At 44.9% G+C, this 19,203-nt stretch overlaps 1 non-coding gene across 1 annotated transcript; it reads left to right on the plus strand.

Annotated features, from left to right (window-relative positions):
- The first annotated feature begins 16,421 nt into the window (after positions 1 to 16,421).
- Positions 16,422 to 16,528, plus strand: LOC121496334. Its single transcript, XR_005989166.1, has one exon. It is a non-coding gene; the product is annotated as a U6 spliceosomal RNA (small nuclear RNA).
- Positions 16,529 to 19,203: the final 2,675 nt, after the last annotated feature.

Here is a 19,203-nt window from a genome sequence, read left to right on the forward strand (position 1 = left end):
TCCAGAATCCATTCATTCACTCAACTGCATTTTATTCTATTTTATTATTTTATTTTTTAAGGTTTTATTTATTTATTCACAAGAGACACAGAGAGAGGCAGAGACATAGGCAGAGGGAGAAGCAGGCTTCCTGTGGGGACCCCGATGTGGGACTCAATCCTGAGACTCCGGGATCACGCCCTAAGCGGAAGGCAGACACAACCGCTGAGCTATCCAGGTGTCCCTTAACTGGGTTTTAATAAGCAGTTAAGCTCCATGTGTTGGACATAGCAGAGAATAAGTCAGACACAATTCTTGCCCTCAAGCAGCTTGTCATTAAGTGGGTGACTGGTACCAAATGAGCAGCAGAGCTGTATCATCACCATCAGAATAAGTTCTACAAATGAGACACACTCAGTGCTTTGGGAGGATCCAAGAATGACCTATCCATCTGGGAAGTCAGAGAAGGCCAAGGGGTGAGTGCCTGGGGCAGGCTGTAGCAAAGTGGAACAGTGTTGCAGATACAGGAAACAATGTGTGAGGGCCCAGAGGCAAGAAGAAGCTTGGCACTTCCAGAAAACAGAGAGGCCGACGCAGCTAAAGTGAGGTCACTAAATGGAGAGGGGCATGCGGTGAGTCTGGAACCACCGGGGAGATCAGATCACTGCTTCCCACCCCACATCCCACGTTCCAGCAGTGGAATCCAGAAGCAGACTGTGTGACCTTGTTTGCCTTCCCTCTGAGTATATAGATTCTGCTTCCTATGTAGCTGTTGAATCATGTAAGCAAGAAGGAGTGAGTCCTCCTGAGATCTAGGGGAAGAGTTCACCAAAAGGAGGAACCACAGGGCCAAGGCCCTGGGACAGAAGCAAGCTTGGTATGCTCAGGAAGTAAATACCAAGGAGTTCATTGTGGTTAGAGTAGATTGGACATGGAAGTGAGTGGCAGGAGGAGAGGGCCAGCTCAAACTCAGCTCCCAGCCCAGACCAATTCATTGGGTGAACTTGAGTACATCCCTGCTTCTCTTGGGCTTGTAATGCTCTCACATCTGGGAAATGGGGCCCCTGACATGTACCATCACCAGCCTGATTCCCAGGGCAATTGCGAGGACCCTAAAGAGGAGAGTGTGAGGTGAGATGTATGCAGACACTGTGATGCCAAGGAAGCAGCTTGAGTGCAGATGCCTGGAAGCAGAGCAGAGGTCAAGCACTAAAAGCCGTAAGCATCTACGCAAATGCTAAGATCAGTACAATAAAGACAGAGATTCCCTAAAACTTGGCTCTGGCAGGGATGCTGGTAGTTCCTCCCTGTGTTGGCCCAGGGTGGAGTGAGGGCTGGGACATACGTGCTGGCTAAGCCAACACTTCCCAGCCTCGCCCAGCAGCCCTCACACTTCTTGCTAAGCCTTGGACTGATACCCGAGAAATACAGCCCCTCCTTGATGATGAACGATGCAGGATCCATTAGATCTGAGTCACGGGGCCGGCTGATGGGTGGAGGAAACAATGGCTTTGTTTGGTTTAAGGTGGATGAACTGAGCTCAAGCAGGTCTTGGGCTTGCCAGATGGCATGGCCAACACAGCCAGCCTGCTCCTGCACCATCTTTCCAGGGCCCCCAGCCCAAGTCCTGCTCCACCCTCCTCCAACCTCAAGTGCCCCCACCTGCCCGTCTACCTGCAATGAGCAGCCCAGGTGTGGGCACCCACTTCCAGGAGGCCTGGTCTGGACAGATCCAGGTCCAGAGCCTACCCTGTCCTGGGCTTCTCAGCCACCTGATTCCATGTCCTAGGTCTGGCTACTTCCCATTGTGTCTGGTCCAAACTGCAGGGCCCTCACATAATGGCAGGGAAAGAAAAGGTCACCCCCCTACTCCTTTAATTTATTTTTTTTGGGATCCCTGGGTGGCGCAGCGGTTTGGCACCTGCCTTTGGCCCAGGGCGCAATCCTGGAGACCCAGGATCAAGTCCCGCGTCGGGCTCCTGGTGCATGGGGCCTGCTTCTCCCTCTGCCTGTGTCTCTGCCTCTCTCTCTCTCTCTCTCTCTGTGACTATCATAAATAAAAATAAAAATAATAAATTAATTTTTTTAATTTAAAAAAATTTTTAAATAAATTTATTTTTTTATTGGTGTTCAATTTACCAACATACAGAACCCTCTACTCCTTTAAAGGGAGACTTCATCTACGTGTTTGGGATCTGACTCCAAGGAGGACTCAGTGATGGCGACAGACTGAAGTCATTCCTCTGTGGGAGCAGTCACCCTACTATTCAATGGACCCTTGTTAAGCACCTACTGTTGGTCACAAGTCATTGTGCCAGGTCCTGGGATATAGAGATGAGGGATACATGAATCCCTATGCTCAAGACACTTGCAATTCACAAGTAATGGGGAGATGGAATGGACACATGGACACTGAGCACTTATAAATTTATAAAGGTATTTATAAAAGCCGGGGTCAGGGCAGTAATAGAAATGGTGATAGAGATATGCCATGGACATATGGCAGTATGTCCAAAAGTCAATTTGCTATCTGCTCTCCACCCAGAGATGCCCTACCTCCCCATGCCTCCATCCAGGTGGACAGCGCCACTATCATCCAGATGTCCTGTGCAGACCTGGGCATCCCCCTGAACTCACCCTGACTTCTTCATTCTTATTGATTTCACCTCTTCCCCCTCTCTCTTATCTATCACCTCCTCCACATTTCCTTTACCATTGTTTTAGTTTGGCCTCTGTGACCTCTTGGCTTCATTAGTCATATTATCTCCCTGCTTCTGGTCTCACATCCTCTAACTTATCCTCCATACTTCTTCCAGAGCAATCTTTCTGAGATGCAAAAATAACCACATGATCCACTGCTTAAATAAATAATTATTATTTAATTATTATTAGTCCATTCAATTAATGTTATTTAAACTCTATTGACTTAAAGAATAAAACCAAATTCATTGGCATGGCATACACATTCTTCCATAACTGGGCCTTTGTCCTAACTGCATCTCTAGCCACTTAACCTTGAACTCTATAGAGCCACCCACCAGGCTCTTATTCGTCCAGGTCTGCTCATGTACTGCGTCTGCTGGCCTGCCCTCTACCACCTCCTTTGGGCTCTCTTCCTGGGTGCTCAGCCCTCCTCAGTTTGGGCACCTCCTCTGTACAGACATCTACCTCAACAGCACGTGTAATGTCCCATGGTCCTCTTTCTTGCTTATGTGACTATGATTATGTGTCCTATGATTTCCTTACAGAGAAGAATGGGAAAGTGTCCATTTTACCCCATATCCCCTGTCCTCTGTGCAGCGCCTGGCACATGTGTGTTGACTCTATGAATATATCCAGGACTGGTTGCAACCTCAGGATAGCAAGGAACTCGGTTCCAGATTCTGTCAGCTGGGCTCAAGGGCTTCAGAGAGCTGAGGACCAGGCTAGGCTCCAGTTGGCCCAGAGGATCCAGTAACTGACCACTCTATGCTGTGCCCATATGGCACTCTATTCCAAGAATCACATTTTTCTGGTTCTTGATCCATCTGTCGGGGCCCCCAAGAACTCAGCATCTCCTCCAAGACCTAGATGTGGTGCGTTAGTCTAAAAGCTGTCCCAAGTCCATCAGCAGGACTCACAGATAGTGACTCAGTCAGTACCTGCCTTCTCTCTCAGTGTATGGAATTCCGGCTTGATTATCATCAGCCAGGAAGAATTTTTAGGTCAGTCTTCACTCTAGGAATGGCTTAAGATCACAGGAGACCTGGTTTTCTCTGGTCATCAACCATCCAAGGAATTCCATTCACAGGCATAGCTCAGAACTCGTGTTCTGAGCTTATATATGAGAAACAAAGGCTCATGAGACCCTCTATGTCCCATTTAAGAGCTCTGATGGTCTTTAGAAAAAAGACTATTATGTTAAGTGAAATAAGTCGGTCAGAGAAAGGCAAAAACCATATGATTTCACTCACATGTGGGATTTAAGAAACAAAACAGATGAGCATAGGGGAAGGGAAGGAAAAATAAAATAAAGTGAAAACAGAGAAGGAGGCATAAGAAACTCTTAGCTATAGGAATCAAACTGAGGGTTGCTGGAGGGGGGGGGCAAGGGGTAACTGGGTGATGGGCATTAAAGAGGGCACCTGAAAAAAAAAAGAGGGCGCCTGATATAATTAGCATTGGATGTTATATGCAACTGATGAATTACTAAATTCTACCCCTGAAACTAATAATACAGTATATGTTAACTAAATTGAATTTAAATTAAAAAAATTAAAGCTATAGGTTCTTATGGCCAAGTGCAATATCACACCACTCCAGAACCACTGTTAATTCAAATAGGGTCCACGACTTGCAAGCAGCAGAAACAGATTTTTGCCAACTTAAGCAGAAAATAGGAATTTTCCAGAAGAGTATATAGCTAACTTATGTTGGACTCACTCAGAAGCAGACCCTGAGATATTAAATTCCAAGTAGTTTTCTGGGAGGTGATACCGGGAAGCCCTGGTGGAGGAGTCAGTGAAGCAGGGAGAGAAGAGAACTGATAGTGTATATTACTGAGATTATCATTGTGGGAAACCAGGCCTCAGTCCCACCAGGATGGATGAGACCCTGTGTGGAATCCTTTTTTAGTTATGAGGGAGCTGGGGTGTACATCTCCCAACTCGCATTGGTCACTGGTTGAGAATGCTAGAGCCCTTAACTCCCTGGCACTAAGGGGCTGCCTCTCTCATGTCTCTGAGCATCCAGAGAAAGCCTGCAGCCAAAGGATTGCAGGGATTGTGGATGGAAATGCAGGTATGGGGAGGAACAGTGAGTGCCAAGGAGATGTGGGTAGAGCACTGTATAATTCCATGTACATGAAGTTCTACAACAGGCAAAGCTTATTTATAGTGGCAGAAACAGATCAGTGGTTGATCTCGTAAGGTGTAGGAAAGAATTGAGGAAACTTTCTAGAGCAATGGAAGTGTTCTATATATTGTTTAGATAATTGCACTGATGTACACAATTGTCAAAATTAATGTTAAACATTTATTTTTTATTTTATTTTTTTAAATATTTATTTATTTATTCATGAGCGACACAGACTGAGAGAGAGAGGCAGAGACACAGGCAGAGGGAGAAGCATGCTCCGTGCAGGGAGCCTGATGCTGGACTCGATCTCAGATCCCGGGACCATGACCTGAGCCGAAGGCAGGCACCCAACTGCTGAGCCACCCAGGCATCCCAACATTTATTTTTTAAAAGATTTTTTTATTTACTTGAGAGAGAGAGAGAGAGAGAGAGAGCAAGAGCAGGGGGGAGAGGGAGAAGCAGGGTCTCTGTTGAGCAGCAAGCCCAACAAGGGGCTGGATCCCATGACCCTGTGATCATGACCTGAGTTGAAAGCAGATGCTTAACCGACTGAGCCACCCACGCATCCCTGAGTTAAACATTTAACGTCTGTGCATTTCATAGTATATAAATGAATCTTTGGAAAACCTTAATTGAAATAGATCCCTAAGTACAGAGAACAAACTGATGGTTACCACAGGAGAGAGAAAGGTGGGGATGGACAACATGGGTGAAGTGGGAGACCCACCCCCAGTGGAGACCCAGGTTGTCAGTTATGGAATGAATAAGTCATATGGACAAAAGGTGTAGCCTAGAGGGTGCCTGGCTGGCTCAGTTGGTAGACCACGTGAGTCTTGACCTTGGGGTTATGAGTTTGTGCCTCAGGTTGGGCGTAGAGTTTATTCTAAAACAAACTTTAAGGGCAGCCTGGGTGGCTCAGCGGTTTAGTGCCACCTTTGGCCCAGGGCGTAATCCTGGAGACCCGGGATCGAGTCCCACGTTGGGCTCCCTGCAGGGAGCCTGCTTCTCCCTCTGCCTGTGTCTCTGCCTCTCTGTGTGTGTGTGTCTCTCATGGATAAATAAATAAAATCTTTTTAAAAAAATAAAATAAAAACTTTTAAAAAAGGCATAGCATATGGAATATGGTCAATGGTATTGTAATAGCATGATATGATGACAGACGGTAGCTATACGTGTAAGTAAAGCATGATATATAGAGTTGTCTAATCACGATGTTGCCCACCTGAAAACGATGTAACATTGTGTGTCAACTGTACTTCAATAAAATTTTTTTAAAAAGCTATGTTGTGAGATCACCACACACTCGCCAAGATGGCTAAAACAAGAAAGATAGGCAATATCAAGTATTGGCAAAGATTTGGAGCAAGCGGAATCCTTAAGAAAACAAACCCGAAAAACCAACCTGAATTATGCCTCAATTTTGAATTGCTACCACCAGGTGGCAGTGGTGTCTAATTCCTAAGAGTTCAACTGTAAAGCTTGTGTAATGACTTAAGATTCGCAAATCATTCTATTTGTGATTGCTCTTGAAAGCATGAGACATTGTTTTGGGGGCATGTATTTTTAATTTCAATCAATAGTATCCTGCTGGAGGTTTCTTTCTGTTCCTTACTCCCTCCTCCCTCCCCAGTTCAGCACTGTGTTTTAAAGATTAGGGATGCCTGGTGGCTTAGCGGTTTGGTGCCTGCCTTCCGCCCAGGGCATGACCCTGGAGTCCTGGAATCAAGTCCCACATTGGGCTCCCTGCGTGGAACCTGCTTCTCCCTCTGCTTGTGTCTCTGCCTCTCTCTCCTTCTGTGTCTCTCATGAATAAATGAATAAAATCTTAAAAAAAAAGATCTATGTTGTGTATATCTAGTTTGCTGCTCCTTACTGTGAGAGAATAGTCCAGTGATGGATGCCTCACTGTATCCAACACTTCAACCATCACAAATAATTTTGCGATATTTTATCCTCTTACATATCTCTTCATGGACCTGTGCAAGAGTTTCTCTAACTGCATGGCCAGGAGTGGGATCCTCCTCATCTCTACTCACTATTTATTTGTATCTTTTTATCTCCTTCTACTTAGTAAATTCCGCCAAATTTTTTGTGTTAAAACAAATTTTAAATTAGGGGAAATATTTACTATGAGTCATTTTATTTCTACAGAGCTCTTTGCAAAACACATCCCTTTATTTGTGATGTGATTTAAGCTTACAAAATGGTATTGTTGACTAAGACTTGGACCATCATATTGATGATGACAGATTTTTCCACTATGGAATAAACTTTCCCCAATTCTTTGCTGTAAAATAGCTGAGTTTAAGCAACATCCTAAATTTTAAATTAAAGGTGATATTTCAGAACAACATTTAAAACAAGGTTTCTCAGGGTGCCTGTGTGGCTCAGTCTGTTAAGTGTCTGCCTTTGGCTCTGTCATGATCCCAGGGTCCAGGGATAGTCCCATATTGGGCTCCCTGCTCCATGGGAGTCTGCTTCTCCCCCTCTCTCTGCCTGCCACTCCCCCTGCTTGTGTTCTCCCGCCCCCCTCCAGTCAAATAAAGCAAGGTTTCTCAGTGGTGGCACTGTTGACATTTTGGCCTTCTAATTCTTTGTAATAAGGAGAGTCCTGTGCATCAGAGGATGTTTAGCACTCTCCCTGGTCACTACTTAGTAGATGCCAGTCACTCTTCTCCCCAGTTGTGACGACCAAAAATGTCTTCAGACGTTGTCAAATGTCCAATGATTGGGGTAGAGTCCCATCTAGCTGAAAACCGCTAGAACCACTACTTTAAGGTAAATGAACTGTGGGATTCACTTGGGGCCTTTTTCCAGTATCTGCCTTTCTTTTTTTCCAGTTTATTTCAACCCTAATCTCAGTTACAGACTTGTTGTATGTGATCCCTTTTAAAATGTCCCCCACTTGCTTCGTGGCTATAGTAAAGCTCTTCCTGAAGATACTTACTGGAGCCCTTAGCCTTTTAGGGGACTGAGGTCCAGGCAGTCCTCCAGGTTCTCTTTTCTCTGGGTTTTCTGGTCTCCTTCTCAGCCACTATGATACATCAGAGGAGGAAGAGGGAGTTCCCCGATCTGGGAATCCAGAAGAGGAAGGACAGCTCCACTGTGGTTGATATGACCTTAGAAGTTTGATGACTCAGTCTACAAGGAGAACAAACAAGGAAGTGTCTCTTTTCAGCTCTCATATCCTCTCTTCTCACAAGGAGCTATTATCTCTAGCTCTCCCATATAACTTAGTTTTTATCTACAATCCTTAGATGAATACTCTGCGTGACGACCGTCCCTGTATTTCTCAGCACACTAACCCTATTAGATGCTTCTGAGGAAAGTTTTCTGTGGTCAAATAAGTAATGGTCATCTTGCCTACTGGACAAGATGGACACTGGCAATGACCATCAGTTTATTAAAGGCTTTGAGAAGCTCTTTAGATGTCTATCCTTTTTTTAAGATTTTATTTTTAGGGGGACTATGGGTGGCTCAGTCAGTTAAGTGTCTGTCTTTGGCTCAGGTCATACAGTCCTTTGGCTCAGGATCCCACAGTCCTGGAATCAAGCCCCACATGGGGCTCCCTGCTCAGCAGGGGAGTCTGCTTCTCCCTCTCTCTCTGCTGCTCTGCCTGCTTGGGCTCTCTCACTCTCTCTCTCAAAATCTTGAAGATTTTATTTATTTATTCACAAGAGACACACACACAGAGGCGGAGACATAGGCAGAGGGAGAAGCAGGCTCCGTGTAGAGAGCCTGATGTGAGACTCGATCCCAGGACCTGGGGATCACGACCTGAGCCAAAGGCAGATGCTTAACCACTGGCCCCTACATAAAATCTTTTAAATAAATTTTTTATTTTTAGGGACGCCTGCGTGGCTCAGTCCGTTGAACGTTGAACTCTTGGTTTTGCCTCAGGTTATGATCTGAGGGTCATGGGATGGAACCCTGTATGGGGCTCTGTGCTCATTAAGGAGCCTGCTCGAAATTCTCTCTCCCTATCTCTTTGCCCCTCCCACCATTCACATGCTCTCTATAAATAAATAAATAAATGAATAAATAAATAAATAAATAAAATCTTTAAAAATATATTTTATTTTTAAGTAATCCCTAAGTAAGTTGGCTTTACTATGTTTTCCACACTCCAAGGACACCATTCGTACCCTATGCATGTGGAACCCTATGTTGTTCCTCAAGGACAGGGCTAGTTCTGGTTCAACTTGTTTCTCAGCAGCCCACTACAGTGGCCCAACCTAACCCTGATTGGAAGACTAAGAACTTCCCATATCTCCACAGCAGGTGTTCAGGACAACTGGATTCATTGTAGGAACCCCATTCCTACAGGTAGACCTCATCAGAGCGTTTCCTGCCTCACCACTCCTACTCTTTTTTTTTTTTCTGAAGATTTAATTTATTTATTTAAGAGAGGGAAAGAGAGAGAGAGAGAGAGAGAGAGAGAGAAAGCATGACCAGGGGAAGGGGCAGAGGGAGAAGGAGAAGCAGGCTCCCACTGAGTAGGGAGCCTGTTGTGGGACTCAATCCCAGGACCCTGGGATCATGATTTGAGCGGAAAGCAGAGACCAACGGAGCCACACAGGTGCCCCTCCCACTCTTTTTTGAAGAAAGAGTTAACTCAGAGAGTGATGTGCTGAGGTTCCCGACACTAATCAGGCCAACGCATATCTGGAGGCAAATTCCTTGGCTGGGATTTACCAGGGTCAGTCTGACTTGTTTCTGATAGGGAATAGAACATGATGTATGTGTTCTCTTAAAAAACCAAATAAAATTCTGGCTGCAAAAGTAATTCATGCTCATTGCAGAAAAATTAAAAAATAAAGAGAAATGTAAAGGAAAAAATAAATACCCTAATCCCACTACATAAAGGCAACGTTACATTTTGGTGAATTCCTTAGAAGTTTTTTTTCCTATGCATGTATGTGTACATATTTAACATAGTTGTAATCAAGTTGACTATAAGTTCCATGCTTTACTTTTTCACTTGGCAGTACATTATAAGCTCTTACTCTTTACAATTTGCTGTAATCCTCATTAATATTCCATTGTATCCATCTATCATTTAGTTAACCATGTCTCTGTAGTGCTGACAGATTTATATCACACTTCAACTGGGATTGTGCAGAAAATCTGTGATTTCTATGTTCTTTAGTTGACCTAGCTTTCTGTATAACTTCTCACCCACTTAATAAGGAAAATTAACCACAGGTCTAACTAAAGAATATTCTAAGATATATATTATATATGTATATATTAGAAAAAGTGGGAGATGGGGAAGAGGGAGAGAGCGAGACAGAGAGGTAGAGACATAAACAGAGGGAGAAGCAGGCTCCTCTCAGGGACCCTGATTTGGGACCCAATCCCCAGACCTGGGATCACATCCTGAGCCCAAGGCAGATGCTCAACTGCTGAGCCACCCAAGTGTCCCTAGAGGAAGAGAGAAAGAGAGAGAGAGAGAACCTTAAGTAGACTTATGACCCTGAGATCATGACCTGAGCTGAAATCAAGAGTTGGATGCTTAACCCACTGGTCCGGTCCACCCAGGCGCTCCTAAGAAATAATTTAAATAGCCTGCCTTTTAAGGCTCTTATCTTACTACATGATCCTATTCTGCATGGCAGAAACTCCAGTCTTTCTCTTTGCAAGGCTTCTGTAATAACTTCTAATCCCTAGTCTCCCCTCCTCGTGGATGCTGAATCCCCCAAGGTTTCAGCAGAAAACAGATGATTTACTTGATGTGTCACTGAAGAGTTTAATGAAGGGACTCTTTACAAAAGTGCCAGCAAAGCTAAGGTAACAAATAAGAAATGACAAAGCACTCAGGACTAGAGATGTAGGAGGACATTACCACCCCCTACTCCTGAAGGAGAGACAGTAAAAGCTACACCTGTGGGAGAGAGGAGGCATGCAGCTATTGGCTCCCTGTGGTTTGGCTGAAAGGCAGCCAGGGGAGTGATCACTCTGACACCTCTCCACCTGCCCTCAGATCTCTTCCCAGTGCCACCCATTAGCTGAACTGAAGTGGAAGGCAGAGGAATAAGTATTCCACAGAGGTTAATCTCCCAGCACACAGAACAGGTAGGAAACAGTAGATAGTAGATTTGAAGGGGTAGATGGAGATAACCACTCCATGTGATTTGTGCAGAAGAGGGAAAAGGTGAGAGAAAAAAAAGCACATTAATAATTTTCCAAACATATCTGTCATTGGGCTTTCAAGTTGTTTCTCGTTTTTGCTTTTATAATCTTATTTCAAAAGGGGACATCTCCCAAATTCTAAATGTTCTAATGAAATTAATATATCATGAGAGGAGGTGCAATGTTTCTCAGAGTCAGATTACCTTAGTTAAGTCTCATTGGAACTGAGATGGAGCATCCAGGGCAGGACTTCTTACTGCCACTCCCAGGGCTGAGATCTGGACCTTTTTGGAAAGGGTGTGGCTGTGGTTCATTGGACAGTAGAGACACCACTATGGTGCCGCACTAGCAGAATGTGTTTGGGAGGTGTTCACTGGAGTCACTCCTCTACAAAAGGGAGTAGAGTGGAGTGCTGGGGGAAGTTGCTGGCCTGTGGAGGATGCTGGCCCCCCATGCACGGCAGGAGCTGATGCTAAAGAAACCATCTGTCGTTCAGGAACTTGATACTAGATAAGTTACTTGCATTGCAAGAGCTGGATACTGGAGAAGTTGCCCATGCTGTAGGAGTCAGGTGCCACACGGGGGCTTGTTGAACCAAGCACACTTGAATCAGGAAAGAAAATTCCTCGTACAATGTCTCTCCAGTGCCCTCTACTGACAAAACTTTACATTGGTCAGCTAGCAAAAAAATTTGAGATGAACTGCTATATTTTTGTAGAGTAGACAATGAAGGCTGAATTTGGAGCCAAGAGGCAATAAATTAATCATGAGCACAATCCCAAGGCATATGTCCAGAGAAGGGATGATGATTGGTCCAGCTGGTTGCCAGCCTGGATTGGTCAGTCACTTGTGTTGAGAATGGAACTGCATAAATAAAAAGAGAAGCAGTGAGCATGGGAAGGAAGGTGCAAGAAAACAAAGCGGTCATAGGCAGCCTCTGCTCTCTAAGGAAGAGAAACTAGCATTTCAGTCACTAGAGAAATCGTCTGTCCTATAAGTCATGGATACTTCATCAAGCCTTACCGCGGTTTGAAAAATACTCCTCAAGAGTACCCATTCCCTTTTATTTATTTTTAAAGATTTTATTTATTTATTTGAGAGAAAGAGGGAGGGAGCATGAGTAGAGAAAAAAGGAAGAAGCAGGCTCTCCACTGAGCAGAGAGTTCAAGGCAGGGCTCCATCCCAGGACCCTGGGGGGACATGACCTGAGCTTAAAGGAAGACACTTAACCAACTGAGCCACCCAGGTGCCCCCCATTTCTTTTTATTCAGACATGCAGCTCATCAAGAATTCTTCTGATTTTTCTTGCCACCTACCCCAATATCAGCTGAGGGACTGATCTTGGGCAGTGAGTACACATATTCTGCTATCTAGGAGGGGATATCATCCACTGTGATCTAATAGATTGGCCTTTGATGGCTGTATAAGCCTTGAGTGGTATTTTTTTAAGATTTTATTTATTAAAAAAAAAGATTTTATTTATTTATTTGAGAGAGAGAGAGAGAGGCAAAGACACAGGCAGAGGGAGAAGCAGGCTCCATGCAGGGAGCCCAAAGTGGGACTTCATCCTGGGTCTCCAGGGTCACGCCCTGGGCTGAAGGCAGCACTAAACCTGCTGAGCCACCCGGGCTACCCAAAATTTTGCTTTCTTTACATCTCTCTCTCTTTTTTTAAAGGATTTTTTAAAAAGATTTTATTTATTTATTCATGAGAGAGAGAGAGAGAGAGAGAGAGAGAGGCAGAGACACACACAGGCCCCATGCAGGGAGCCCGACATGGGACTTGGTCCCGGGTCTCCAGGATCAGGTCCTGGGCTGAAGGCAGCACTAAACCAATGAGCCACCCGGGCTGCCCTCTTTATATCTCTTTAGTTAGTATTAATGTTAGATATTCATGCTCACAAGAGGCATTCAATCCTCTTGCCCTCTTCTGAGAGTCATCTCTTCAAGTCCTTCACAATAGAGATGAATTTTATTTTGATCTCTGGAGAATTTCATGTCCCAGATTCTTCATTCTGTCCTTTTTTAGATGGAAGGGAGCTCTTCTCCCACCTCTAACTCCTTTGGAAATTCCCTCTGAATTCAAGTGTCTTTGGTGTAGGAGGACTGGGCTTGGGTGGCTGTGAGCTTTAAGCTTCGATGAGAATGGAAACAAGTGTATGAAGCCTGCAACGCAGGTTGAGTTTCATCCCTGGGTAAAGAGTCTTTAGAGGGAAGGAATTGGTCTGTATATAGTTTTCTTTTCACTCTCCATTTTTAAATACCCCAGAGAGACCCTGGGTGTTTTTCTTTTCCTTATTTGACTCAAATTGAGTCTTTAAATAAACTATGCTCCTCTTAGGAGCCTAAGACACATATTTAGAGGAAATGTGTCATTGAAAGTGCTATTTTGAAGTCATGCAGTAAATTATCAGAGCAGGAATCTCCCCACCCCCCTCTGAGCTCTGTGCCTTCTTTGCCTGTGGGGTAAGAGAAAAACTTTCTTTTCTTTCCTCTCCTCCTCCTTTTGCCTTCTAAAACTGACCCAGAGAATATGGCTTGCCCCGAGAAACTTGCAGGTGGTGAGCAGATGGCAAGTATGAGGCAGTTGTGTGTGTTGAAGTAAGTGTGGGATGTGTGGGGATGCAAGAGGTAATAGTAGCTCATTCATGTGGGGAGTGGGGCTCAGCAATGGTAACCAAGGGAGCTTTAGGGAAGAGGGGCCATTGGTGGTCACCTTAAATGATAGACAGGGTTTGGAAATATAGCAAAGGGGTCAGCTAGGTTTCTATTGGTTTCCACTCCTGTCTCACTGATATCACCAGGAATCCTAGTTCCCCGTGTTGCTGCCAGAGACAGTCATCCATCCATCCACCCATCTATTCCTCCATCCATGCATATATACATTCATACAACTGACATTCGATCCTCCTTCCAATGATCCTTCCATCTTTCCATCCATTTTTACACTATCTACAAAAGCCCTACTCTCTGTAGCATGCTGAAGGCACAAATATTAATAAAACAAGATTCTAGCTTTCAAGGTGCACATAGTCTAATGGTTAGCTGAACAACCTAAAAATAGATAACAATACAGTGCAGTAAGTGTATCCTATAGGAGTTTGTTTAAAGCATGCCTGTACAATTGTCTCTTGCCCAAAAGGCCTTAACTGATCACCCAGTCTGAAAAAGGTTCTAATTACTCTTGCTTTTCATAATATTTTTTAAAATTTCCTTTAGGGCATTTATCACAATTTGTTACTATATATGTACTTAATAGTATGTTTATTTGCTTAATATCTGTCTTCCCCTGTTGACTGGAAGCTCCATGGGAATAAGTTCTATGCTTGCTTTGCTCATTATTGAGTATTTAACATGTGGTCTATGCATGGCATACTGCAAGCCTGTAGGAGATATGAGCAAATGAATTAATAAATAAGCATTAATCATATCCAGGAATGATCGTTTCTTGCACTAAACCAATGGTTCTCAAAGTGTGATCCTGGGACACACAGCAGCATTACTTACTAGAAATGAAAATTCTTTTTTTTTTTTTTTTTAATTTTATTTATTTATCCATCAGGGACATACACAGAGAGAGAGAGAGAGAGAGAGAGAGAGAGAGAGGCATAGACACAGGCAGAGGGAGAAGCAGGCTCCATGCAGGGAGCCTGACATCGGACTGGATCCCCGGTCTCCAGGATCACACCCTGGGCTGAAGGCAGCGCTAAACCGCTGAAGCCACCCAGGCTGCCCTAAAAATGAAAATTCTTAACTCCACCTGTTGGTTCACAGACTAGCCTCGTACATAGAAGGCAGAGACCTAAAAAAGAGGCCGATCACTCCAGATTGGCAGGTGGCCGGTTTAATAAGCAAGGGAACTTACTCACAAGGCTTGGCTTTTTTGGCCACAAAAGAGGTACATTTTTGCACCTACCTGCCTAATCTTAAAAGTTTATATAGTAGTCTTAACTGGGTTCAGCCATGTCTTCAGTCCAGTTGGTCTCAACAGCATCATATTCTCTCAAAGCTACGTCCATGGAACGGCTCCCATGGTGGGAAAGTAGGCAGAGTGTACATTCCAAAGACAGGGAAGGGGGTGAGGAGCCTTCCATTGCCTGGGGCCTGCTTGAGGGTCAACCAGTAGTCATGTCTTCTCAGTTACCTCTTCCTACAGCACCCAAGACCAGAATTAGAACCAGAAACTTTGGAATGAGCAATCTACTTAAAAGCCTTGTGAGTGATTTTGATGCCCGCTAAAGTTTGTGAACACTATACTAAATTAATAAACGGTAATTCTAGGGGCACCTGGATGGCTTAGTGGTTGAGCCTCTGCCTTCACCTCAGATCATGATCCTAGGGTCCTGGGATTGAGTCCTGCATCAGGCTCCCCACAGGGAGCCTGCTTCTCCCTCTGCCTATGTCTCTGCCTCTCTCTGTGTGTCTCTCATGAGTAAATAAAATCTTAAAAAAAAATAAATGGTAATTCTAGTCTACTTTTGACATCTATAGATTTCAGCGCAGAGACAAGCAATTGTGTCTGGATTGGGGAATACTTCATGGAGAAAGTGATATTTTCAAGGAAGCCTTAGGCTAGAAAAGCCAGAGAAAGGCAATTCAGGCAGAGAACTGTATAACCAAAGGCATGGATTAGCCTGGCCTTTGAAGGGATCTATAAGTAGTTCTGCATGGCAGGGAAGGGCATGAGATAAGGATGGAGATGTAAGCAGGGGTCCTGAATGCTAAGTTTCAGATGAGGAGTTAACATGTACTCCATTTCCCCTCCCTATAGCTGTCCTGACAGGTCTGAGTCAGACTTCCCTGGACTCACTTCCCACCCCTTCCTCTCCTCCCTTCCCCTGGGAGTGAGACAGCTTGGCTCCCAGACCAATCCCACCCCACCCTCCCCGACCAGCCCACTGATGTCAGCTTGGTGGAGTGTGTCTGGTTTGAGCTTTGGAACCAGGCCTAGTCACCTCCCTCACAGCTCCTGGCTTTATGGGAAAGCCCAGGATGCTGGTATGCTCAAGTAGCTCTTTGAGGGCTTCCAGAGCTCAAGAGAAAGAATCTCTTCCTCTGGAGACATCTTGCTCAGGGGAGGGGAAGAATAGTATCAGAGCCAGGGTTTCTCAGGACCCAGGATTACATCATACCACCTTCTGGGGACTGGCTCCAGGCCCTCTCCTTGCCTGGTGATTCACAGCAGGCCTGGTCTCTAGGGTTCTCAATCCAATTGTGCTTAGAGGTGATGGAGCGGATAACAGCCTTAATGACAATAGGTACTGTGTATCCAGCACTTAGTGTGTTGGTGCTATGAGTCACCTACACCTTGTAGCAATTTTATGCAACCCGATAATATTTTTCAATGCCATTTTTAGAATTCATAGGTAATATAACCGATCTGCATCATGGTTTCATAATATTAAACCAAAAAAATGCCGTAACCAATTTAAAGGAGGAAATAAAAGGTATCTAAAATACAAGAATATATATTCTGTGCTTGCTTGGGCAGCACAGAAACTAAAATTGGAGCGATACAGAGATGATTAGCATGCCCCCTGTGCAAGGACTACATGTAAATCTGTGAAGCGTTCAATATGGAAATGCTATTTCCCCAACTGACCCCAACTGACAGGTATGATGAAGCAGCCCTTCCCTGTGAATGGGCAACAACTCTGAATGCATACTGATGCAGATATGTTACACCATTGGCTCCAGTACCACCAGTACCGTTGCCACTCAGTTATGCCTTCTGCAGTGGTTAACTCTCCTGCTAAAGTTCCAAAGAAAACAGAGTCCAGTCTTCCCTTGACTGACTTGGTACCCTGCTGTCTTTCGCTTCCCCCTCCAGATCCATTCTCCTCCACTTCTCTACCCTGCTCTTGGCCCTGGGAGCCTGATACACCAACCACACTCATGCCCTCTGATTTCCTGTTGGGTCTGGCCACTGAAAGCCCTGACAGGAGATGGAGTGAGGGAGGAAAGGGAGCTTGGGGTTTTTATCCTTCTGCCTACCTTCCTGTCTAAATCCCTCATCCTAAGATCACTGCTATTGTCAAGGTGGCTATAGTGGGTTGAATGAGGGCCCCTAAAAGCTATGTCTGTGGGACAACTTGATACGGTGGAGGCTGGTGGTCCTGGCAGTGAAATAATTCATTCAAGGCAGAACAAAGGAGATAGAAGTTCATTGAATACACTGCAAGGGAACAGTGGGCAGGACAGCAGAGGAGACTGTCTGCCAGGGGGCAGTGTTTGGGGGGCTGTAGTTTAGAGGCGATTAAGGGAGGAAGGTGAGGGGGGTATGGGAATGTATGGGATTTTCCTTTTCTGGAACCTGTGCTCGGGTGTAAGTAGAGCATCAGCTAGGGCTATGGATATTTTGATGTAGGTCACCTGCCTGGCCTGTTTGCATTCAGCCCAGTGGTCACTATGGGCCCTTTTACCTTACTCAGGTTTCCATTGCTCAAGTGTGTTGCCTAGAAGTGACCTCTACAATGCTGACATCCTAACTTCTGGAACCTGTGGATGTAACCTTATTTGGAGAGAGGATCTTTGCGGATGTAATTAAGGCTCTCCAGATGTGATCACCCTAGATGATTAGGGTGGACTCTAAATCCAATGACAAGGGCAGCCCGGGTGGCTCAGCGGTTTGGCGCCACCTTCAGCCCAGGGCCTGATCTTGGAGACCCGGGATCGAGTCCCACGTCGGGCTTCCTGCGTGGAGCCTGCTTCTCCCTCTGCCTGTGTCTCTGCCTGTCTCTCTCTCTCTCTCTCATGAATAAATAAATAAAATCTTTAAAAAAATAAATCCAATGACAAGTGTCTTTGTGACAGAAGGGAAGACACAGAGAAGAGGAAATGGCCATGTATAGACAGAAGCAGAGACTGGAGTGATACAGCCAACCAAGGAACACCGAGAGCCACCCAAAGCTGGAAGAGGTCATGAAGGATTCTCCCCCAGGGCCTTTGAAGATACTGTGAGCCTGCCATGGCCTTGATTTCAGACTTTGGGCCTTGAGAATTGTGAGATTAGTTTTCTGTTTTTTTAAGCCACCAAGGTTGTGGTAATCTGTTGTGGCAGCCCAGGGGATTTAATCATCTCAGCAACACTTCTTCCCTCTCAGGTTCTGGGCATCTCGCCTTCCCTCACACCTTGGTTATAGTGGTGGTGACAGCTGCACCGCTGCTGGACCTGGGTATCTGCCCTATCTTGTCTGGCTCCCCCACACCTGTCCACACCTTTGTAACTAGTCATTTTGCAAATTAACCCCTCCCTGAATTATCTTAACTTGAGTGTGCTGATTTCCTGTCAGGGCCCTGACAGCTACACTGGTAAATACATTCCTGGAACATTCCGTAGATACTAAAACCATGCGAAAATACTTTGTGATTCTTTGTAAAACAGAGTTTAGTTTCTGGGCTCACATAATTGTAATGTTGGATAGATAAATGTCCAGTGGACCATGTAAAAGCTGGGGAGGGGGCGGGGACGCAAGTGACAGCTTGTTATTGTGTAGGAGTGTCCTAAGCATCACAAGGCACATAGTATCTCTAGTTAGAAGAGTTCTACAATCACTGTTACAACCAAACCTGACCTTATAATTTCTGTGACATCATTCTGTTGAGAACCACTGATTATGTAATATCTTATTTAAACCATATAACCACATTTTGACTGGGTACCATCTCTATTTTACATATGTGGAAATAGGCTCAAAGAGACAAAGAAACGTTTTTTGGTCTGTCTTGGTGTGTGTGTGGGGCAGTCTGCGTTCAGACTCAGATATGACTCGATTTAAGGCTTGTGTTCCTAATTGCAAAGCTCTACTGCCCCTTTGTAGTTTGGGTGTTTGTCAGGGTCAAAGGGCAGAGACAGTGCTGGAGGAGATCAAGTCTAACTCTTCATAGGGGCACCTGGGTGACACAGTCAGTTAAGTGTTCACCTCTTGGTTTCAGCTCAGGCCCTGATCTCAGGATCATGAGATCAAGCCTCAAGTGGAGTCTGCTTAAGACTCTCTCTCCCTCTCCCTTTCCCCTCCCACCCCATTCTTTCTCTCTTTCTCAAATAAATACATAAATCTTAAAAAAAAAAAAAAAAGTCTTGGGACGTCTGGGTGGCTCAGTGGTTGGGCGTCTGTCTTTGGCTCAGGGCGTGATCCTGGTCCCAGGATCAAGTCCCTCGTCGGGCTCCCTACAAGGAGAATGCTTCTCCCTCTTCTGTGTCTCTGCCCCTCTCTGTGTGTCTCTCATGAATAAATAAGTAAAATATTTTTAAAAA

This window comes from Vulpes lagopus, chromosome 7, assembly GCF_018345385.1.
Source record: "Vulpes lagopus strain Blue_001 chromosome 7, ASM1834538v1, whole genome shotgun sequence".
Taxonomy (NCBI): Eukaryota; Metazoa; Chordata; class Mammalia; order Carnivora; family Canidae; genus Vulpes; species Vulpes lagopus.